This window comes from Hemibagrus wyckioides, unplaced genomic scaffold, assembly GCF_019097595.1.
Source record: "Hemibagrus wyckioides isolate EC202008001 unplaced genomic scaffold, SWU_Hwy_1.0 Contig20, whole genome shotgun sequence".
Taxonomy (NCBI): Eukaryota; Metazoa; Chordata; class Actinopteri; order Siluriformes; family Bagridae; genus Hemibagrus; species Hemibagrus wyckioides.
The window spans coordinates 317,352-339,021 of NW_026690781.1; positions in this window are offsets into that span (position 1 = coordinate 317,352).

The following is a 21,670-nucleotide window of genomic DNA, read 5'->3' on the forward strand; positions in this document are numbered from 1 at the left end:
TTCTATTGACACTGGGACTGACACTCACAGACACCGAGAGAGAAAATGAGCCAAAAGAGAGTTCTCCTCAGTTCATCAAGAAGCTTAAGAATGATTTAAGTTGAAGAGGTCAATGGTACTGTGGCTTTGGTTATGTAACGTTTTGCGCAGTGAATCGAAATGAACACAACACCAACATGCTGCTGGCTGCAATCGGTGATCGTTTTCGGATTCCGTTGAGGAAGCGTTCCCGGCCGTTATTAACTGAGCGATTTGGTGAACTCCTCGCCAGTTCTGTGGGTAATCCAATAAAGTCACGTTTAACGGTAACATTATTAGCTAGATGGCATATTCTTCTGCTATGGAAACAAATTCTCCCTCCATCTTTTGATGACTGGCAGTAAGATGTTATGAGCTTCATTCATTTGGATAAAATTAGGTACACAATAAAGGGCAATACTGGCATATTTTCTGAAACTTGGGGCCATTAATTTTTATTTATTTCTGATTATGTGAATTCTTCTTCTATAGTTGGTCAGTCTAATCATTAGGATGTCCTTATAATTGTGGCTTGATCAAGTATGTGCACTGTGTATACATAATTTATATTAATGTTTTGTTTGCTGATGTAAACGATTGTGATTATATTTAGTTAGTTAGTTAGTTAGTTAGTTAGTTAGTTAGTTAGTTAGTCTCTAAACTCAAACTCAGTTTCTTCTGTACATATTTGACATAGACTATTTTTTGGTTTGTATAACTGTATATATATAATCAGAAAGAGGACATTCTTAAAAAAGAGAGATTTGATTTGAAACCTGAACTGCTATCAGGTCCATGCTGAACACCTTCTGACCAATCCAAATCAAGTATAAATTTTAATCTCAATACTGCACATAATTATCAAATAAAAGTCTATCAAGCTGTTATGCAAAAGTCTGAAATAATGTTTCTCTTAAGTGTTGTAATTCAAATCCATATTTTGGTGTGATTTATACACATGGGTTTGTCCATTCTGACTTTTGGACGCTTTATTATGTCCATTTTATGATGAAACAGGAAAAGACTTTGAAAATCATCTGTCATTTTCTGATCATGTTAAATATCAACACAACTAGACTGAAATATACAGGTAAGATATGCAACTAATTGAAACATGAACAGAGCAAGATATAAACTGATATCTACTGGTTTCCTGTCAGGGTTGTGGACTGTTTTCTGGCCACTAGAGGCCCCCACTGCCTTTTTGTTGGTGTCCAGTCTCTGTCATTATGTCTAATAGGTGTCTCCTGTGCTTTGTTTAGGTTTGTGTATTTAAGTCACCCTTTTCCTCCACAAATACTTTGCTTAGTGTTTCCTGTACCTTGATTAAGTCTAGGTCAGCCGTGTGCTCTGTTTTATGGCCTTGTCCTTAAAAGACTTTGTGCATCTGGTATAGTTCTTTGTTTTGATTGATTGACAAGTGCTCTTTTGAATGCCTTATGGATTTATTTTGTGGACTAATTAGAATGACTTTTTGGAAGTATTGACTTTGTTTTTTGATTAGACTCCTGTGAACCTTTTGTATGCTTTTGGATTAACCTTGTGGATTTTGGGGATTTATTCTTTGGAACTACTGTCAAGTCTTTTGAGCTGACTTGTTGGATTTGTTTTGTGGATTATTTGACTTGCATTATTATCTAATTAAAGATAAGTAAACATTTCTCCAGAACTGTGATCTGGTTATCTGTATTTGTGTTCAGCCCCCTTTGATTGTGTTCAGGTTTTCTCACTAGTCTTGCCCTCACTTGCCACCATAACCTACTGTTCCTTCATTGGACCACTTTTGATAGATACTGACTACTGCAGACCAGGAACACGCCACAAGAGCTGCAGTTTTGGAGATGCTCTGATCCAGTCATATAGCCATCACAATTTGGTCCTTGTCCATACTGTAGGCTTGCCCATTTTTTCTGGTAAAAACCTATAAACTATAATATTGTGCTCACCATACAAATAGATGTACGATAATACTGGATTCAGGAAGCTTCTGCAGATGACAGCAGAGGAGTTTGATATCTTGCTGGGGATGGTTGGACCTCTCATAACCAAGCAGCACACACAAATGAGACGGGCCATATCCCCAAAAGAGCGTCTAGCTGTGACCATGCGGTTTTTGGCAACAGGTGGGTCTGGCAGAACAATATTTGATTCAACAAGTATTACTTTTAAGTGTGTATTGCTATATTTTATAGTTACTTTATTTCTTGTGCAGGCGAAACGTTCAGTTCCCTACGTTTCCAATACAGGGTTGGGGTAAGCACCATTTCTAACAGTCATGGAGACCTGTGCTGCTCCTGTAGGTACTCACTGATTCCCAACATTTACTCAAATGCTGTACTTAAAGGACACATTTTGTACATTGGTAAAAAATAACTTTTAGTAAAATTAGCTTAAAAATGAACGTCTGTTTCAGTAAAATGCATCAGTTATTTGTGATGGTCTGTGAATTCCAGCCTACAGTGTCAATTTTACTATGAGGTTAGGACCATCAAATTTTTTGTTCCAATCATTTTGTAATGATTTCAATCTTCAACATGGCCTTACTCAATATTCCAGATATCAAGTTGATGATTTTACAGAATGTTCTTTACATTATGATTATTTTATGTACAAAACAGTCACCAATAAAATGACTATCTGGGTTTTCAGTCATGTATAACTCATAACTAAAAGTAATTTTAATAAAAGTATACATATGTATAGTTTATAAATGATCTGAATGCATCTTCCACCACTGATTACCAGTAATGTACAAAAAACAGTAGTATGCTGTGATGATCAATATAGCTATAACGTCCCAGAGTATTTGTATTTTCAAGGTCACTGCTTTTTGTATTTTAATGTTTATTCTGTAATAGTCAATGAAGCCTTAAGTAATGAATCCATATTTGCAATGCTTCAGAAATGTTTTATTTTTATGCTCTGTGACAAAGAAATAATGTTCAAATCTGTTCTTCTGTTCTTTTGCTAGACCCACAACAGAGGCAGAATGGCGTAAAATAGCGCATGATTTTCAATCTAAATGGCAATTCCCACATTGCTTATTGCGCTTGATGGTAAACACATCCGTACACAGCCTCCAGTTAAAGGTGGCAGTCTTTACCATAATTACAAGTCCAGCTTCTCTGTAATAATGATGGCTGTTGTGGATGCCAATTACAAGTTCGTCTACGCCAGTGTGTATTTTGTAGAAGAAGGAAAAGTGTCTTTCTTAAAGCATGGTGCTTCTGTTATTGATGTTAGCCTTTTATGCATAGAATACTATGTATATACTGTATCTTCAGACTATACAACTTGGGTGTACTTTGAAAGCATTGAGACAGGTGTCCATGACTGTTAGAAATAGTGCTTACCCCAACCCTGTATTGGAAACTGAGGGAACTGAACGTTTCACCTGCACAAGACATAAAGTAACTAAAATATACAGTGAGGGTAAAATTATTTGATCCCCTGCTGATTTTGTACGTTTCCCCACTGACAAAGAAATGATCAGTCTGTAATTTTAATGGTAGGTGTATTTGAACAGTGAGAGGCAGAATAACAAGAAAAAAATCCAGAAAAATGCATTTCAGAAAAGTTCTACATTGATTTGCATTTTAATGAGTGAAACAAGTATTTGATCCCCTATCAGTCAGATTTCTGGCTCCCAGGTGTCTTATACAGGTAAGGAGCTGAGATTACAGTAGGAGCACTCTCGGGGAGTGCTCTTAATCTCAGCTTGTTAAGTGTATGAAAGACACCTGTCCACAGAAGGAAGCAATCAATCAGATTCCAAACTCTCCATCATGGTCAAGACCAAAGAGCTGTCCATGGATGTCAGGGACAAGATTGTAGACCTACACAAGGCTGGAATGAGCTACAAGACCATCGCCAAGCAGCTTGGTGAGAAGGTGACAACAGTTGGTGCGATTATTCCCAAATGGAAGAAACACAAAAGGACTGTCAATCTTCCTCTGGGGCTCCATGCAACATCTCACCTCATGGAGTTTTTCAATGATCCTGAGAACAGCGAGGAATCAGCCCAGAATTACACTGGAGGATTTTGTCAATGATCTCAAGGCAGCTGGGACCATAGTCACCAAGAAGACAATTGGTAACACATTATGCCGTGAAAGACTGAAATCCAGTAGCGCCCGCAAGGTCCCCCTGCTAAAGAAAGCACATGTACAGGCTCATCTGAAGTTTGCCAGTGAACATCTGAATGATTCAGAGGTCATGTGGTCAAATGAGACCAAAATCCAGCTCTTTGGCATCAACTCAACTCGTCGTGTTTGGAGGAGGAGGAATGCTGCCTATGACTCCAAGAAGACCATCCCCACCGTCAAACATGGAGGTGGAAACATTATGCTTTGGGGGTGTTTTTCTGGTAAGGGGACAGGACAACCGCACCGCATCAAAGGGACGATGGACGGAGCCACGTACCGTCAAATCTTGAGTAAGAACCTCCTTCCCTCAGCCAGGGCATTAAAAATGGGTCGTGGATGCAAAGAGGAGTGGGCCCAAATTCCTTGAGATGTGTGCAAACCTGGTGGCCAACTACAAGAAATGTCTGACGTCTGTGATTGCCAACAAGGCAATCTTTTTTCCTCATGTCTGATCTTTTTTTACTGAAGCATGTGTTCAAGTGACACACTGATGCATTTGATCTAAAATGGCTTGTAAGGTTTTACATAAACTTGTGGTGTCCATGCAGCTCAAATGCACACACTCATTTAAAGCAAAAAAGGCAACATGCTAAATGCTAGAAGCTCAGAAAGGCATCTTGCATAAATTTCAAAGATTTGCAGAAAGAAAGAAAGTTGTTGTCAAATAATATAATCTGTAAAACAAATTGATGTATTAAATTAGAAAAAAAGGCCAAAAAGAAGCATTTTTACTAGTGGTCTCAGACATTTGGACCCCACTATATATTTTATTATGACCTTAACAAGGCTATAAAGTGTCCAGCTTTTATATATTTCTTTTCTGTTTTGTACATTCCTTATTTTGAAGGCTAGTGTATTAATTTAAGTGTGTTCATTTATGACAGAAATGGCCTCAATGTGTCTTAAAATGTCCTTGTTTTGTCTGTGCAGGCAACATTTATAACTGATTCCAGGTGTTTTGAGGAAATGCATCTCAAGCTCTGACATACTGCTGTGGCTGAAATTGATTTTTAAGACACTAATGTACATGGAAGTTGCTGGACAAAGCTCAGTCTGATGGTGTGCTTTTAGATCATTTGTGGCATATCTTGCTTCTTGTCATAGATAAATGTGATCTGTCTGAAAATGGAAAAATGGTGTTGGCAGTAGGACTAAAAGGGAACTGGAAGCAAACATTTTGATCAGTGGAGTTAATAAAGCTTATCTAACAGTTAGAACAGCTGTCCTGTGTGACTGAACAAAAGTGAAGCAAACAGATTTCTTCAGCAGGGGGTATCTGTCTCGTAAGCTGTTTAGTGAAGAGGAATTCTGCAGTATGATTAATGCTCACACCTGACTAATGGTGTCTGAACTCAAGCCACCCTACACTTGGAATAAATGAGGGACGCTGTGTCCACCTGTGTCCAGGGGGTGATGTTTCACAGCGAGGGTCTGAATTCATCTATCTAATAATCCCACTCCTAATCAAACCCAGCCTTAGATATGATTTAAATTATGGTAGAATAACTATGTTACTCATATGGGAAATGTCTCAGTCAATAATGCTTTACATTATGGTCCCCTTAAATGATATTATTTAACATTAGTTTACATAAACAAACCATGTATGTCAGTATTAATATACCCCGCCTACTGCTGAACAACAAAAGCTAGATTTCAGTTCACCACCAGGTAAAACAATTAGTTTGACTGAACTCAATAAATTGGTTGCTGCATTTATTGTTGAGGAGATGCAGCCACTCTTCACTGTGGAGGCGCCGACATTTTGTAATATCATCAGCAAAATCAGGGAAATGGACAGGGGCCGTGCTCTCCGATCGCAAAACCTTTACAAGATTTTTGGACAAGGCATATATAGAAATGGAGGCAGACCTGAAGAAAACATTTGCAGATTGATCTAATTTTAGAATGACTTTAGGAAGACTATATTGCACTCTTTAATGTCTTTATTAACTTGGACTGTGAGTTTACTTTGTAATGTAACACATATAGGTTTCTATGTGTATAAAATGAAAAGAGAACGAGTCTACTGGTCAAATTTAAGAAAAAGTATCGCAAAAGTAACGTAACGCATTACTTTTTATAAAAAATAACTAAGTAATGCAATTTGGTACTTTTTTAGGGAGTAACACAATATTGTAACGCATTACTTTTAAAAGTAACTTTCCCCAACACTGAATATAATAACAAATATATAATATATTTGTTATTTTTCACATTTTAGTAAACCATTTAAAGGTTGTGAAATTCTGTAAAAATGATCTGTATATGAGTGAAAAATTCAGTTTGTGTTGTGTTTAAAGGAAACTTTTATACATATACTGATGGCTAAAAATAATCAGAATGAGACCGCAATAGGAACAAATATAAACATTTATTTAAGCAAAGTCTATAAGAAGTATACAAATAAGTTTATTTCTAAACAATTCTATACATGTATTTACAATCTATAGGCTATTGATGGGAATAGGGGGAGTGGGATAGGAACAGAGGGATAGATTAATAAGGGATGATTATTAAGGGATGAGGGATCTTAAATGCTAAGGTTAAGCCCTTCTTCAGGTCCTGGGGTTCACTGTACAAACCTGTAGGAAAGAAAAGAGATTTTTTAAATATTAAGTTGATCAAAAATAGAAATAAAATGATTTCATACTTACGTGTGGAGCCTGAGCAATGTAGGAAAAAGAAGTGAGAGAAAAGAAGATGAAATGAAACAGAGGAAGAAAAGATGAAGTGGGTAAGGGGAAAGACATTGCTCAGAGCTCCTCCAAAATGTCCATCATCAGCTGGACGTGCAGCTTGAGGAGTCGCTGAACTGTGGTGGCTAAGGCTGCTGGGTCACTGTAGAGCTCCAGAGGCTGAGTGAAGAGTACTTCAGCAAGCTCTGTAAGGTAATCCTATTGACAAATTCCACACACATCCAACATAGTGTCACTGAGTTTAAGATACAATCCTGAGAATTTGTGGATCGTGGCATCAGAAGATATTCAACACTTACAATAAGCACTGTGAAGTACAGCTCTGCTGCAGGCTCCCACACGTCCACGTCCCACATGCTGAAGAGCGCAAGCAGGCGCTCCAAGAAACCTCCTTTAAACTTTTGGAAAGAAAGACAAGCTTCATTAATGCCATGTCTTATCAGGTTTAAAAAATATGGAAAAAGAAAACCAGATCAAATAGACCATGTTCTGAAACTCAAACATTGCTTAGAAATCTCCTGATAAGACACTTACTGGCTGAGGTTTTGAGCCATTTATAAAGTAGCTGAAGAAAATCAGCTCAAAAAAACATCCAGGAAGTTGTAGTGGAGGTCCTGCACAGAGTAGAAAAGACAAAAATAAATTAGCTTTACATATTGGAGTCCTGTTTTCTATATTAGCAAAATCTGTTATCTTTAAACATCTGTCATTTCACACAGGCGTTTATTAGCTTACACAGGAGCTGAGCTCTGCTTTAATCGATTCCTGATTGGAAGGCGTCCTCAGGAATCGAATCAGGGCCTCGTAGGCCAACTGCACACCAACTGCATCCTGTTAAAGCAAACGAAAAAATCTCTGTAACTCACTTTGGCTATGGCTGAGAAACTGAAATTATTTCCATCACAAAAATGATACAGTCTTTCATCATTCTGAAGTCACCTGGTTGTTAGCTGCTGCCAGTCGCATGACCATCTTCTTTCCAGCCATGAACAAGAAGTTCTGGTTGTGGATGCTGGCAAGCAGAGTCTGAATATAAGACAGCACACAATATAAAAGTTAAAGCAGAGTGGACTTTACCTGCGCAGTAACAGCAGCTGAATAAAGGTTTTACTCACAGCAAACGCCTCACGAAGCGCGGGCACCTTCAGGCCGATTTCAGTCACCCCTCTGTCTGAAAGATGGCAGCTAAGAAACAAGAGATGTAAATGTTTAGTGTATATTAAACATACAATACACTGTTACATCATTAAAGAGTGAAGAGGATCGTACCAAATAAAGGGCACCTCCAACTCCTCTGGGTTAAGGCGCTCCTCACTCTCCTGCAAGCCAAATCATTAAATCATTAAAACTCACACAGTAAATTTTACAGTATCCGAATCAGGGGAATAGCAGCATATGTAGATACACATCAGGTCTGAAAGTCTGAATTACCTCACAGTCGTTGTGATCATAGTCCCAAGTGGAGGTGAACATCTGTCCATCTTCAGCCACATACAGCAAAGTGCAGGTTACCGTTGTAATGGTTTGCTGTTGAATAAAAAAAATATCCACACTGAAGACAAATAAAAGCACAACTGACAAAATTCTAAAAGTTACTAACTACAAGATACACTTCATGACAGTGCAATAAATTTACCACAAAATAATGACGAATGATGTCTCCATTCGGTTACAGGAGATGAACTCTGTAACCCTCCCAGATTCAGCCTTAAGAGAACAAATTAAAGTGAACACAATTAGTCACTGCAATTAACAAAAGTTTTGTGATGCCACAACGAATAATCCCTTACCTGTATGCCAGTGAAACAGTCCTCTATGGAGGACTCATAAGGGAATCCCTGCAAATGACAAAAAGCTGAAACTCAAGATCTATTTCACAAACGTGAGCGTCTAATAATCATCAAGGTCAATTCTCTTCCTCAGAGTAATTAAGTCTGTGATTACCATGTGATTCAAGCTGCTCGTCTTGGTGGATTTAAACCAACAAAGACGGCTCTGTGGGCCCCTTATCATCCCCAGAAAGTATGTTTTCATTTCCACTGACTGAAAATAGAGAAACAAAACTAAACATTACAACTTGTAAAGATGGGTGTTTGTGTGTTTGTATCTCAGCTGCTGCACTGTAGAATACCTTCAACTGGGAGATGGAGGCCTGTGCAGAGAGGAACTGAATATTACACCAAGCGCTGATCAGCTCACCAGCATCGAGCGACTGTGAAAAGTAGAGCAGGAAGATCATGAGTGCTTCTGATCACAGCAGTTTCATACTAATATTCTGTCACTTAGAAAAAAACAGAAAAACAGGTGAAGGGTCTTGAGGTTGTTCTGTGGGCAGCAGCTGGATGTTCGGCTCAACAAACTTAAAACACACAAACACAATTAGTCACTGCAGTTCATAACATTTTGTGATGCCACAATGAATAATCCCTTACCTGAATGCCAGTGAAACTCTCCTTATCACTGGTATAATAAGGGAATCCCTGTAAAAGACAATTAGATGAAACTCAAGATCTACAACCACATTTCACAAAAGTGCTCTTCTAAAAATCATGTCAGTTGAAAAATGTCCATTCTCTTCATCAGAGTAATAAAGACTGTGATTACCTCGCGAGTCAAGCAGTGTGTCTCTGCGCTTTCAAACCAGCAGAGCCGACTCTCTGGACCCCTCATCATTCCAATGATGTCTCTGCTTATGTCCACTGGCCAGAAATAGAGAAACAAAACTTAACATTAGATCTTGTAAAGAAGGATGTTTGTGTGTTTGTATCTCAGTTACAGCAGTGTAGAATACCTGGGAGAGGGAGGAGACTACAGACACACACTGAACATCACGGCAGGCACTGTCCGGCTCATCAGCATCGAGCGGCTGTGAAATGTAGAGCATGAAGATCATAAGTGCTTCTTATCATATCAGATTTATACTAACATTCTTTACAGTAAAAACAACCTTGTAAAATCCATTGATTGGCTTTAGGAAATAAATGAAGGATTTTCTTACCAGAATGACAGCTGAAGGTTCTTCGTGTGGTTCGGTGGGCAGCAGCTGCAGGATTGGCTCAATGACCTTAACACACACACAAACACACACAAACACACACACACACACAAACACACACAAACACACACAAACACACACACACACACACACACAAACACACACACACACACATACTTAGAAAAAAGTGGCCTGTAGGTTTTAAATGAAGTTAAAATATTACTATTTAACTGACACATACCTGGAGGACAGAGGGAGTATCTGCTGATTCCTCCAGCACATCCACAGGCTCTGCAATAGATTATTTTTCTGTGACTCAGAATTATGACTCTTCAATTACACAATATCAAACTTTCCTATTAATGCATAAAAGTTAATAAAGCAGTGAGTTTGATAATTAGTTAACTTGTGAAGAAACAGAAAAATTGTAGCAGTCAGATTGTGTAAATTCACTGTACATGTGACCTGATTAAACTCTCTAAAACCTCCTGCCCCTGTCCACCACCCAAATCTATAAAAAATATTATACTGTATAATTATTAAAACCTTTATACTCACTATGATATTGTGGAAATGAAACGATTAGTGAAGTTCTCTAGGTAGATACCATACACTGCTCAGCCATAACATTATGACCACCTGCCTAATATGCTGTTGGACCCCTTTTTGCTGACAAAACAGCCCTGACTATCAAGGCATGGACTCCACTAGATCCCTGAAGGTGTGCTGTGGTATCTGGCACCAAGATGTTAGCAGCAGATCCTTTAAGTCCTGGAAGTTGCGAGGTGGGGCCTCCATGGATTGGACTTGTTTGTCCAGCACATCCCACAGATGCTCGACTGGAATGAGATCTGGGGAATTTGGAAGCCAAGTCAACACCTCATTCTCATTGTTGTGGTCATCAAACCATTCCTGATCCATTTTTGCTTTGGGGCACGGTGGATCATCCTGCTGAAAGAGGCCACAGACATCAGGAAATACCGTTACCATCAAAGGGTGTAGATGGCCTGCAACAATGCTTAGGTAGGTGGTTCATGTCAAAGCAACATCCATATGGATGGCAGGACCAAAAGGTTTCCCAGCAAAACATTGCCCAAAGCATGACACTGCCTCCGCCAGCTTGCCCTCTTCCCATAGTGCATCCTGGTGCCATGTGCACACACACCCGTCCATCCACGCCATGTTAAAGAAAACTTGATTTATCAGACCAGGTCACCTTCTTCCATTGCTTCGTGGTCCAGTTCTGATGCTCACGTGCCCATTGTTGGTGCTTTCAGTGGTGCACAGGGGTCAACATGGGTGCCCTGACTATGCAGTCCCATAAGTAACAAACCGTGATTTACTGTGTATTCGGACACCTTTCTATCAGAACCAGCATTAACTTCTTCAGCAATTTGGGCAACAGTAGCTCATCTTGTGGATCGGACCACATGGGCCAGCCTTCACTCTCCACGTGCATCAGTGAGCCTTGGCCGCCCATGACCCTGTCACCGGTTCACCACCGTTCCTGCTTTGGACCACGTTTGATAGATACTGACCACTGCAGACCGGGAACATCCCACAAGAGCTGCAGTTTTGGAGATGCTCTGATCCAGTCCTGGAGCCATCACCATTTGTCAAACTCGCTCAAATCCTTACACTTTCCCATTTTTCCTGCTTTTAACACATCAACTATGAGGACAAAATGTTCACCTGCTGTCTAATATATCCCACACACTAACAGGTGCCATGATGAGGAGATCATCAGTCTTATTCACGTCACCTGTCGGTGGTCATAATGTTATGGCTGATCGGTGTACATCTGTAACCATGCCCTTTAGAGCGAGAGCTGATTAATCAGTAGTCTAAGTATGATTTAGTATAAAACCAGTAGTCAAGGTTGTTAAAAGTGACTTTTTAATGGGGATGAGTATTATATTGTGGAAATAAATGAAATTCTCGTTGGTCAAGCTCATCAACTCGTTCAGGATTTTAGTGTGTAATGTAAAACAACAGCCAAGTTCACTAGCAGCTTAACTAACATTAGGCTAAACATTATATTTATATTATATTTACCGATAAAATGTGTACAAATTACAACAAATAGCCATGTAGATATAATTAGTCCAACTATTACAGTGTAATTTAAATCGGTAAAAATCGGCTAAAGTCCGCTAGCGCGCTAGCTAGAGGATCACAAGGCTAATCATGATTTAGTGTAAAACCAGTAGTCAGGGTTGTTAAAAGTGACCTACTAACAGGGCCAATATTTCATTGCGGAAATAAAATAAATTCTTGACCAAGCTTAAGGATTTTATTGTGTCATTTAAACCAGTAGCCGAGTTCGCTAGCACGATAATTAGCATGATGCTAACTGTGTAAATGAAATGATTAGCGAAGTTCTCTAGGTAGATAACATACATCTGTAACTAAGTCCTTTAGACCTGACTAAATCACTAGTCTAGTCATGATTTAGTGTAAAACCAGTACTCAGGAGTGTGAAAAGTCACCTTTTAAATGGGTAAATATTATATTATGGAAATAAACTAAATTCTCGTTACCCGAGCTCATCAACTCGGTTCAGGATTTTAGTGTGTAATTTAAAGCAGCAGCATGTTCACTAGCAGGTGAACTATTATTAGGAGAAATATCATATTCACATTAATATAACCAATAAAGTGTTAAATAATTACAACAAATATACAAGTTCTCTCGGTAGATATGATTAGTCCAAATATTACACTGTCATTGAAATCGCTAAAAATCGGCTAAAGTCCGTTAGCGCGCTAGCTGCTGAATCACAAAGCTAAGCACGATTTATTTTATTAAAACCAGGAGAAGGGGTTGTTAAGAATAGACTTCTAATGGGGTAAATATTTCATTGTGGAAATAAAATAAATTCTTAAACCGAGCTTAATGATTTTATTGTGTAGTTTAAACCAGTAGCCAGGTTCGCTAGCACGGTAACTAGCATTAGGCTAATTCACGGCAAGATGAGGTGTCTTGTGTGCTACATAACATTAGACTGTAACACTGTCACTTTAACATGATTTATTGTAGAAACAGTGTGGCATTAAAGGATAAAGATCATCCTACCTTGAGGACACTGAGTGTGTTCAGCAGGAGCAAATTATAAAATGTAAAATATATAATTTGTAAATGCATTTTTTACGGACTTCACTTCCTGGTTTCCGTAAGGTTCGGTTTTTCTCGGAGGTTTTCGGTAGATGCCGTAAACAGGAGTTTTTTTTTTTTTTTTTTTTTAAGGTCGTATCGTCTTTAAACTGGTCCTACAGCTTGAATTCTAACTGTACAGCTACATGCTGCCTTAAACTTCAGCTATGCTTCACTCCCTGGGCTTCCCGGACATTTCAGCTTATTATTATGATTATTATTATTATTTATTCATTATTGACTCTTGTTACTAGTTAGTGCTGGTTTATACTAGTTAGTGCTGGTTTATACTGGTTTATACTAGTTAGTGCTGGTTTATACTAGTTAGTGCTGGTTTATATTGGTTTATACTAGTTAGTGCTGTTTTATACTAGTTAGTGCTGTTTTATACTAGTTAGTGTTGGTTTATACTGGTTCTGAAGGTCGCAAGATTTGGATTATCTTTTGGCATTTTTGCTACACCCGTGTTTCGGATTTCTCTGTACTCCACTACTGGATTTGACTCCTACACCGACTCTACAGCGCAGCGATGATGAACTTCGGGGGAAGAGCCGAGCCTCAGCACCCGGATGTGGATCCCGAGCCCGGATGGAGCGGACTGTACGACCCCTGGAACGGTGAGTTACTGAGTTTCCTCTTTTTCACTTAAGTATAAAGTCTTTTAAACACCGCGTTATTACAAAAAACCGCAATCAGGAATATCGTTTTATATGATTAGATGGTTTTGAGAAATTCTGTTCGGCTAATCTTTATTCGGCTAATCGCTTTACGTACCCGATCAGTATGCTAAAGCTAGCGGACAAAATGGCAGACTCCAGTGAAACGAGCAGGGAAGAAGAAAACAGTGTTCATGTTTTCAGATATGTTAACATCAGCTTTTCATAAAAGTCCCAATGTTTACTTAACGTTTGTTAAAGTTTACTAAGTCAAGCCGAGGAGTATTAGCAAAGATTAGCTAGACGGCTAGTTAGCATGTAGCTAAGTAATTGTTTTTCAGTGTTTATAGTTTTTTTTTTGATGGAGTGAATAGAATAAGTTAAAATACTTACAATAACATGAAGTAACTTATTATTTTAAGGATTTTTCATTGTCCGTGTTTGTCGAGTTGTTAAAGCGGAGAGAGAAAGGGGCTGTGAGGAAAGGCAGCTAGCTGAACAAAACCAATCGGTACAAATAAATGGAGCTAGTGTGGCAATGTAGAGTGCAGCTTAGGCAAAAATATCAAGCTGTTTGTTTCAATTCTGTTCAGCAAGGTTTTGTTTCTAGCTGTCGTGAATAAAATAGTTAGGAGTAGTGTAATTTACGATAAAGGGCGAATTTTTGAGAGGAGACACAATTGGACTCAAAGGGGATGTGAACCACTGGAGTAAGAAAGTGCTAAAGTAATAGACTGTAATAGAAATGTATTTTAATCTGCATTTTTTGGGGGAAGATATTTTTAAGCATTGAAATAAGTGCACAGTGTGACTAACAGTGAAGCCGTGATACTGGAAGAGCCCTGTATAACACCTATAAATGCAGCTAAAATGTAAATACTGAGTTTTTAATGCAGTGTTATAGGAAGATTACAGTAATATAACTTGTGTAAATACTTCTTGTTTTGATAGTGAGGCTTTCCTGCTGTATAAAACATACACAGTGCTATTAAAATAAAACCCCATCCCCTTTGAGGAGGCCACCACCTTCAGGGAGTCCACAGCCTTCAACAGTTCCTTTGCCCCAGCCTTATTTCAATATCGACATCCACAACATTGTGGCTGGTATGTACTATGCTCCTGCCACAATGATAACTCCTGTCCCACGCCAGGGCATAAGGAGGAGGCGGGACGAAGAGGATGGCAATCAAGAAGCCCCTCTGAGTAGACGGCAGCGTGTGGATCCTGATGGGGAGATGGAGTTCATCAGGATGCCTGGACTTGAGGATTTAGAGAGTTTAATCAGTCACATGTACAGTGAATTTACACAAGCTACTAATGCTACAATTAGTCTGTTTCTTCACAAATTAACTAGCTAACTAACTCACAAGTTTATTAACTTTTAAGCATTAGAAAGAAGAAAAATTTACAAGGTCTCTCTCTCTACTACCTTATAAATTTGGCCATTTTAATGTTTTACATTTAACAGAAAATATTAGTTGTAATTAAACTTACATGAAACTAATTTATTGCAGAAGCTGTGGATTTGCTGGGAGAATCGTCAGATACTCCCTCAGTCCTCCAGGTATGTGTCAGTAAAATATTTTAACTACATTTGAAACGTGTAGGCTGCTTTTGTCTAAGTGTGTGTGTGTGTGTCTTAAGGTTGTTGAGCCAATCCTGCCGCAGCTACCCACAGAAACTCACTCCACATCTTCAGCTGTTGTTCTGGTAACCAAACCTGTCATTTATTTACTAAATCTGATCTCTGGATTTTCCAAGTGACAGAATGTTTGAAAGTGTTGATACACTTTCATGTGTTGATACACTGCTATGATAAAAAACACTGATGATCCTCATCTTCTACTTTTCACAGCCCCTCAGTACTGGTGAGCTGAACAGCACCTGCTGTAATGTTGAGTACAACACTGCAGACTCCTCCAACTCCCAGTCTGGGGTATTGTACAGTGCTGCAGCTGAGATACAAACACACACACATCCTTCTTTACAAGTTCTAATGTTTAGTTTCTCTATTTCTAGGCAGTGGACGTTAAGGGATACTTCCTCGGGATGATAAGGGGTCCTGAGAGTGGATTTGCTGGTTTAAAACCACCAAGACGCGCTACTTCGACCAGCTGGTAATCACCATCTTTGTTACTCTGATGAAGAGAATTGATATTAATGATTATTAGATGAACACTTTTGAGAAGTAGATCTTGAGTTTCAGCTAATTGTCATTTGCATCAGACCACCATCGAGGACCATTTCACTGTCATACAGGTGAGGGATTATCTGTTGTGGCGTCACAAAACTTTTGTTAGTTGCAGTGACTAATTGTGTTCACTTCAAATTGTTCTCTTAAGGCTGAATATGGGAAGGTTACAGAGCTCCTTTCCTGTAACCGCGTGGAAACCATCATGGAGCCACTTGAGGATTATGTGGTAAATCTATTGCAATGTCATGAAGTCTTTATTGTAGATAGTAACTCTTGGAATTTTGTATACATATGGGTCTGCAGTGTTTTTATATATTTTTTTAATTTAACAGCAAACCTTTAAAAAGGTGTCCTGCACGTTCCTGCATGTGGCTAAAGATGGTCAGGTGAACACCTCCACCTGGGAGCAGGAGCAGGTTGACTCTCCCCACAGTGATTCAGAGGAACAGTACGACTCTGAGGTAATTCTGTGTTTCAGACCTGATGTGTATCTACAGATGCTGCTATTCCCCTGAATGGGAGGCTGTAACATTTACTGTGTGAGTTTTAATGATTTATTGCTAATGTGTCTTGCAGGAGAGTGAGGAGAGCCTTAGCCAAGAGGAGATGGAGGTGCCCTTTACTTGGTACGCTTCTCTTCACAGTTTAATGGTATAAAGGTGTAATGTATGTTTAATACACTAAGCATGTAAATCTTTTGTTTCTTAGGGACCATCTTACAGAGAGAGGGGTAACTGATATCGGCCTGAAGCTGCATGCTCTCCGTGAGGCGTTCGCTGTGAGTAAAACCTTTGTTTAGCTGCTGTTTTTGCTCAGGGGAAGTTCACTCTGCTTTAGCTTATATTATGTGCTGTCTTATATTCAGATTCATGAGTAATATGAGTAATTAAGGAATAATAATTAAAATAACAAGCATCAAAAGCCAATTTTATAACAATCACAGCCTGCTAAAAAAAGGACATTCTTAGGATAAATATTAAAATAAAATGTACATAATGAAGAGGGCTCTGGGATATGCAGTAGTTGGACATTTGGCCCATGTCATACATCATCTGTGTATCTTTAGTAAAGTACTGGACATGCTGAGGCTTACATACTGCTTCATTTTAGGGTTTAAAATGAGTTTCCACGTTAAAAAAACTGAAGCCAAAGTGATTATTTTGTTTGTTTGCTTTAACAGGATGCAGGTCGTGTACAGCTGGCCTACGAGGCTCTGATTCGTTTCCTGAAGACTCCTTCTTATCAGGACTGGATTGCAGCAGAGCTCTCCGGGTCCTATGTAAGCTTATAAATGCTTGTGTAACATGACAAATGTTTAAATCTAAAAGATTTTGATGTGATAGAAAACAGGACTCCATTATGTAAAGCTAATTTCTTCTTGTAACTTTTCTCTTCTGTGCAGGTCTACCACTACAACTTCGTGGACATCTTTTTCGAGCTGCTTCTATTCGGCTATTTTACAAACAGCTCAATACCTGAGACAGTAAGAGTCTTATCAGGAGATTTAAAAGCCATGCTTGAATGTAGTTTCAGAACATGGTTTATTTCATCTCATTTTATTTTTCCATGTTGTTAACCCTGATATGACATGATATTAATGGAGCTTGTCGTCTTTCTTTCCTAAAGCTTAAGGGAGGATTCTTGGAGCGCCTGTTTGCGCTCATCAGCATGTGGGAGGTAGACGTGTGGAAGCCTGCAGCAAGGACCTACTTTAAAGTGCTTATTGTAAGTGTCTAATATCTTCTGATGCTGTGATCCACAAATTCTCAGTATTGTATCCTAAACTCAGTGACACTATGTTGGATTGTGACAGTGATGATGTAATTTGTCTATAGGATCAGCTTACAGATCTCGCTGAAGTGCTGTTTACTCAGCCCCCGGAGTTCTACCAAGACCCAGCAGCCTTAGCCAGCAAACTGAGACCTTTCCTCAGACAGTGTGTCCAGAAGTTGATGGACATTTTGTGGAAGCTTATCGTCCCTTATCAATGTATCCCTCTATCCTTGTCTATATAGATAACTGCTAATAGTAATTAGTATAAATAGTAGCTGCAAATAATATTGTTGTAAATAAACTTATAGTTGTATAGTGTTTATATAGTTTACTTTAATAAATGTTTTCATTTGCTCCTATTACCGTCTCATTCTGATTATTTTTAGTCATCAGTATGTCTATATAATTTTCCTTTAAAAAGCAACACAACACTAAATGAACTTTTCACTCATATACAAATCCTTTTTAAAGAACTTCAGAAACTTTGTTTTACTAAAATGTGAAAAATGACAAATAACATCCAACAAAATTCAGATATTTATAGTCTTGGAAAGTTTGTTTCCAAAATGTAGAAAAATCTGTAACATTTGGGGAATTGCACATTTACATTTAAGCATCCAGAGCACAGTTGTGTATAAAAAGTCTGAAATCTTGAGATAAAAATCTGAAAATCTAAATTGTAGAGGACTAAAAATGTGGATTTACAGTTTACACCAAATCACACCACTGTAGCACATCATTTATAATGCAGTTACTCTGAACTCTCAAGGTTACTCTTTAAGAAGAAATAGTTTATAATATCAGTAGTCTTTAAGGTGTTTTCCAAAATAAATAAATAAATAAAAATCCTGTTCATGAAAATGAAGGTTGGTTAGATGTTTAAAATGGAAAGGAATGCTTATTGTCTTTCAGTCATTCCAAAACACTGTTAGTGAAACACTAGAGTGATTTAATTTGTGTGTTTTTAGTACTTTCTAGTTTCTTAACAAAAGTACATTAAAGTACAGTAAATAAAAAATAAAATAAAAATGAACTCTGTTTCTTTATCCAGTTTGGGCTTCAAGCAGTTTTATTATTTAGAAGGGGATGCTCATGATTTACAGCCATGTCCACAATTTTCTCCATATCATGCATTTATTGCTAGTCCCCCTTTTTTTCTTAAGGTTTCAGATCAAGTGACTGACTTTTTCTCACAAGAATTTCCCAGTTTTTAGTTTTGAAGTTTTTAGTTTGGAGGCATTTTTCCTGAACTTTAGTTGATGTTTCTATACTCCTCAGAATTCATTTTGCTTCTGCAATCAGCAGTTCCATCATCAGGCTCATGTTTTACAGATATGATAGCATGCTTAGATCTTGCGCAGTTTCTTTCCGCCTCCACATTTTGATCCTGTTTTTGTGGGTAACTATTATTTTACATTTTGCAGTATTTTACATTTTGCATCTGAGAATGTGGACTTAAACTTTTTGTTTGTGTAGAAATGTAAAACTGTGGAATACAGAGGCAATTAAAGCACACATTATAGAGTTCACTGTGCCTTAACCCATAAGAACCCAGACCCCTTTCTCCTTCAGGGAAAATGATGGGGGACATAACACAGACTAAATAGATGCCAAATAACACATTTCTCAACTTTTTTTTTTTTAAAAATACCACCCCCTACTGTCAGGGATCTGTAATGTTACATATATGTCACAATGGGCATTAAGCAGCCGGACCCATTTCTCATGAAACCCCATGAAATTTGTTTATGTGGCAATAACCTAGGCCAAATGGAAACATTTGAAGCAATTTCTTTCCTCAGTGAAACTAAGACGCACATCACATTTCTCACAGAGGGTGGTGGTTGCATTGATTTTGCAGAATTTGCAACGACCACACTTCACAGGCCAGTGTGCAACCTGGTCCACATGAACATCATCTGGAACTCCAACATGAACTTTCTTGGGAGGTGGTGGTGGAGTTGTGGTGTTGAGTGATAGGCGGCCCCTTTGGGAATGCAGGAGAATAAGGCTAGTTGCAACCTCAGCCTGGAAGCCCCTTTGTTTCAGTGGCTTGTGGACACCAAGTAGTTTACAGTCACGGCGGGAGATCAGCCATGCATTGACATAGGCAAGCATTATGGTTTGCCAGAATAGGTAGAGGAACCACCTCCGTGACCTCATGTGGTACTTGTACCTTGTGACGCATGCATCTTGGAGGTCAAACCCCCCCCCCACCCCATGAATGTGTTGTACTCCTTCACAATGCCTGTTAACAAATTATTATTATGAATGTGTTAACAAATTATTATAATAAATAATAATGACAAATAATAATAAATTGATAATAAATGTAACAATAATGTAAAAATATTAACTAAATATCACTGAATCAGCTAAATTAAATGAGCAATCTTAAAAGTTAAAAAAAAAAAAAAGCCAACTAATGTGTCATATATGTCATCAGTTTTTCTGTGACAATTTTAATGTTAAAGGGCCGTTGTGACATATGAATTTGTATAATATACTGATTTGTTTTATATGAAATTGTTCAAGAAATGTGTTCACATCAGGTTAAGTGTAATAAAGGACATGTTATGTAAGCATTAGAATTCTTAAATGGTCAAATCTTACCTTTTAGCTAGAAGAACGAACCTTTTTAAAATGAGCTAGTACCATCACATTTGCCTGGCATGCAGACATCTGGGAAATGTTGTTGTGGGAACACAAAATCACATGACCTATCACATGACCCACCAGGATGTTCAGTAGGTGTCACTTTAGGACTTCATGAGTTAAAATCAAGGATAAAGCTATAAAAGGAACTTCCCAGGACATTTAAAGGGCTTGTGACACCTTTGTCACCGTGGGTTGTAAAGGGGAACATTCTGGATTATGGCATGAGATATACCAGACTGACCACTTTAAAAAACAGAAATGGCACAGGATGGTTTTGTTGGTGTAATTAGTGCCAGATATAAAGAGTTAAACAGCATTAAAACAAGATGCAATGGTACATGAACCTGAATGACCTTATAAATCAGCTTTCATCCTCTGGAAAAAAATCATATCAATCTCTACATATCTGTTGACTCTTAAACTCTTCCAGTAATCAGTTCTGCTGTTTGTAACACCTCAGATTATGGACAGACTGAGATGGACAGACAGATACCATAAGCACAGACACAGCTCACACAGCTTATTTTATATGTCATCATTTGCTCTTAAAAGACTTGTCTCATTTGTTTTAAACTGGATTTGAGTGGGCTTGCTGTTTTTATTTTTTTGCCATAAATATGAAATGACATGATTAGAAATATTACCTTTGTGTGCTATTTAAATAAAACTGCAATTTAAACAATTTAATCCAAGCTGCTGCTGCTGGACCCTTGTGCAAAGCCCTTTACCCCTTAACTGCTCAGCTGTGGAAATGTAAGTTGTTCTGGATAAGAGAGTCTGATAAATCTTGTAAATGTAGATGGTACTGTTTGTTTGTATGCTGATAAAAATATCCAGCCTGATCTAATTTAAACAATGAAGGTAACTTTTTGCATCAGATTATTATGTAGATTAAGACTAGTCTTTGTATTTATTACTTAATTTTCTCTATGCAAGAAATACTTTTTGCTAGTAAAGTCTACTTAATTTAAACATTTCCTTAGTCATTGTTTTGTGTTTTCTCTACTAAACTTTGAGAGTTTCAAAAGTGGATTTTTTATTGAAATATTAAATTGAAAAACATCTTGAACCATGTCTAACGTCCATGTTTCTAGCAATTTCGAGAAAGGAAAGCAGGTCAGAAAGGTCAGTCGGGACTAATCATAACATCTGAACATTTATAACATGAAAGTAAAGTTAATAAAATAACTTAGAGAACAAAATTTTCAGTTTTACTCAAATTAGGGTGATGCAAAAATGAGTACACCCCACTGAAAGTCTCTGGAGCAAAGCTAAATTTTAGACTACAAATGTCTAATATTTTTTGTTATATTTTTGTATATTTTTTGTTATATTTTTGTACCCTTAAATTGGGGTATTTTAGTATTTTTTGTTATATT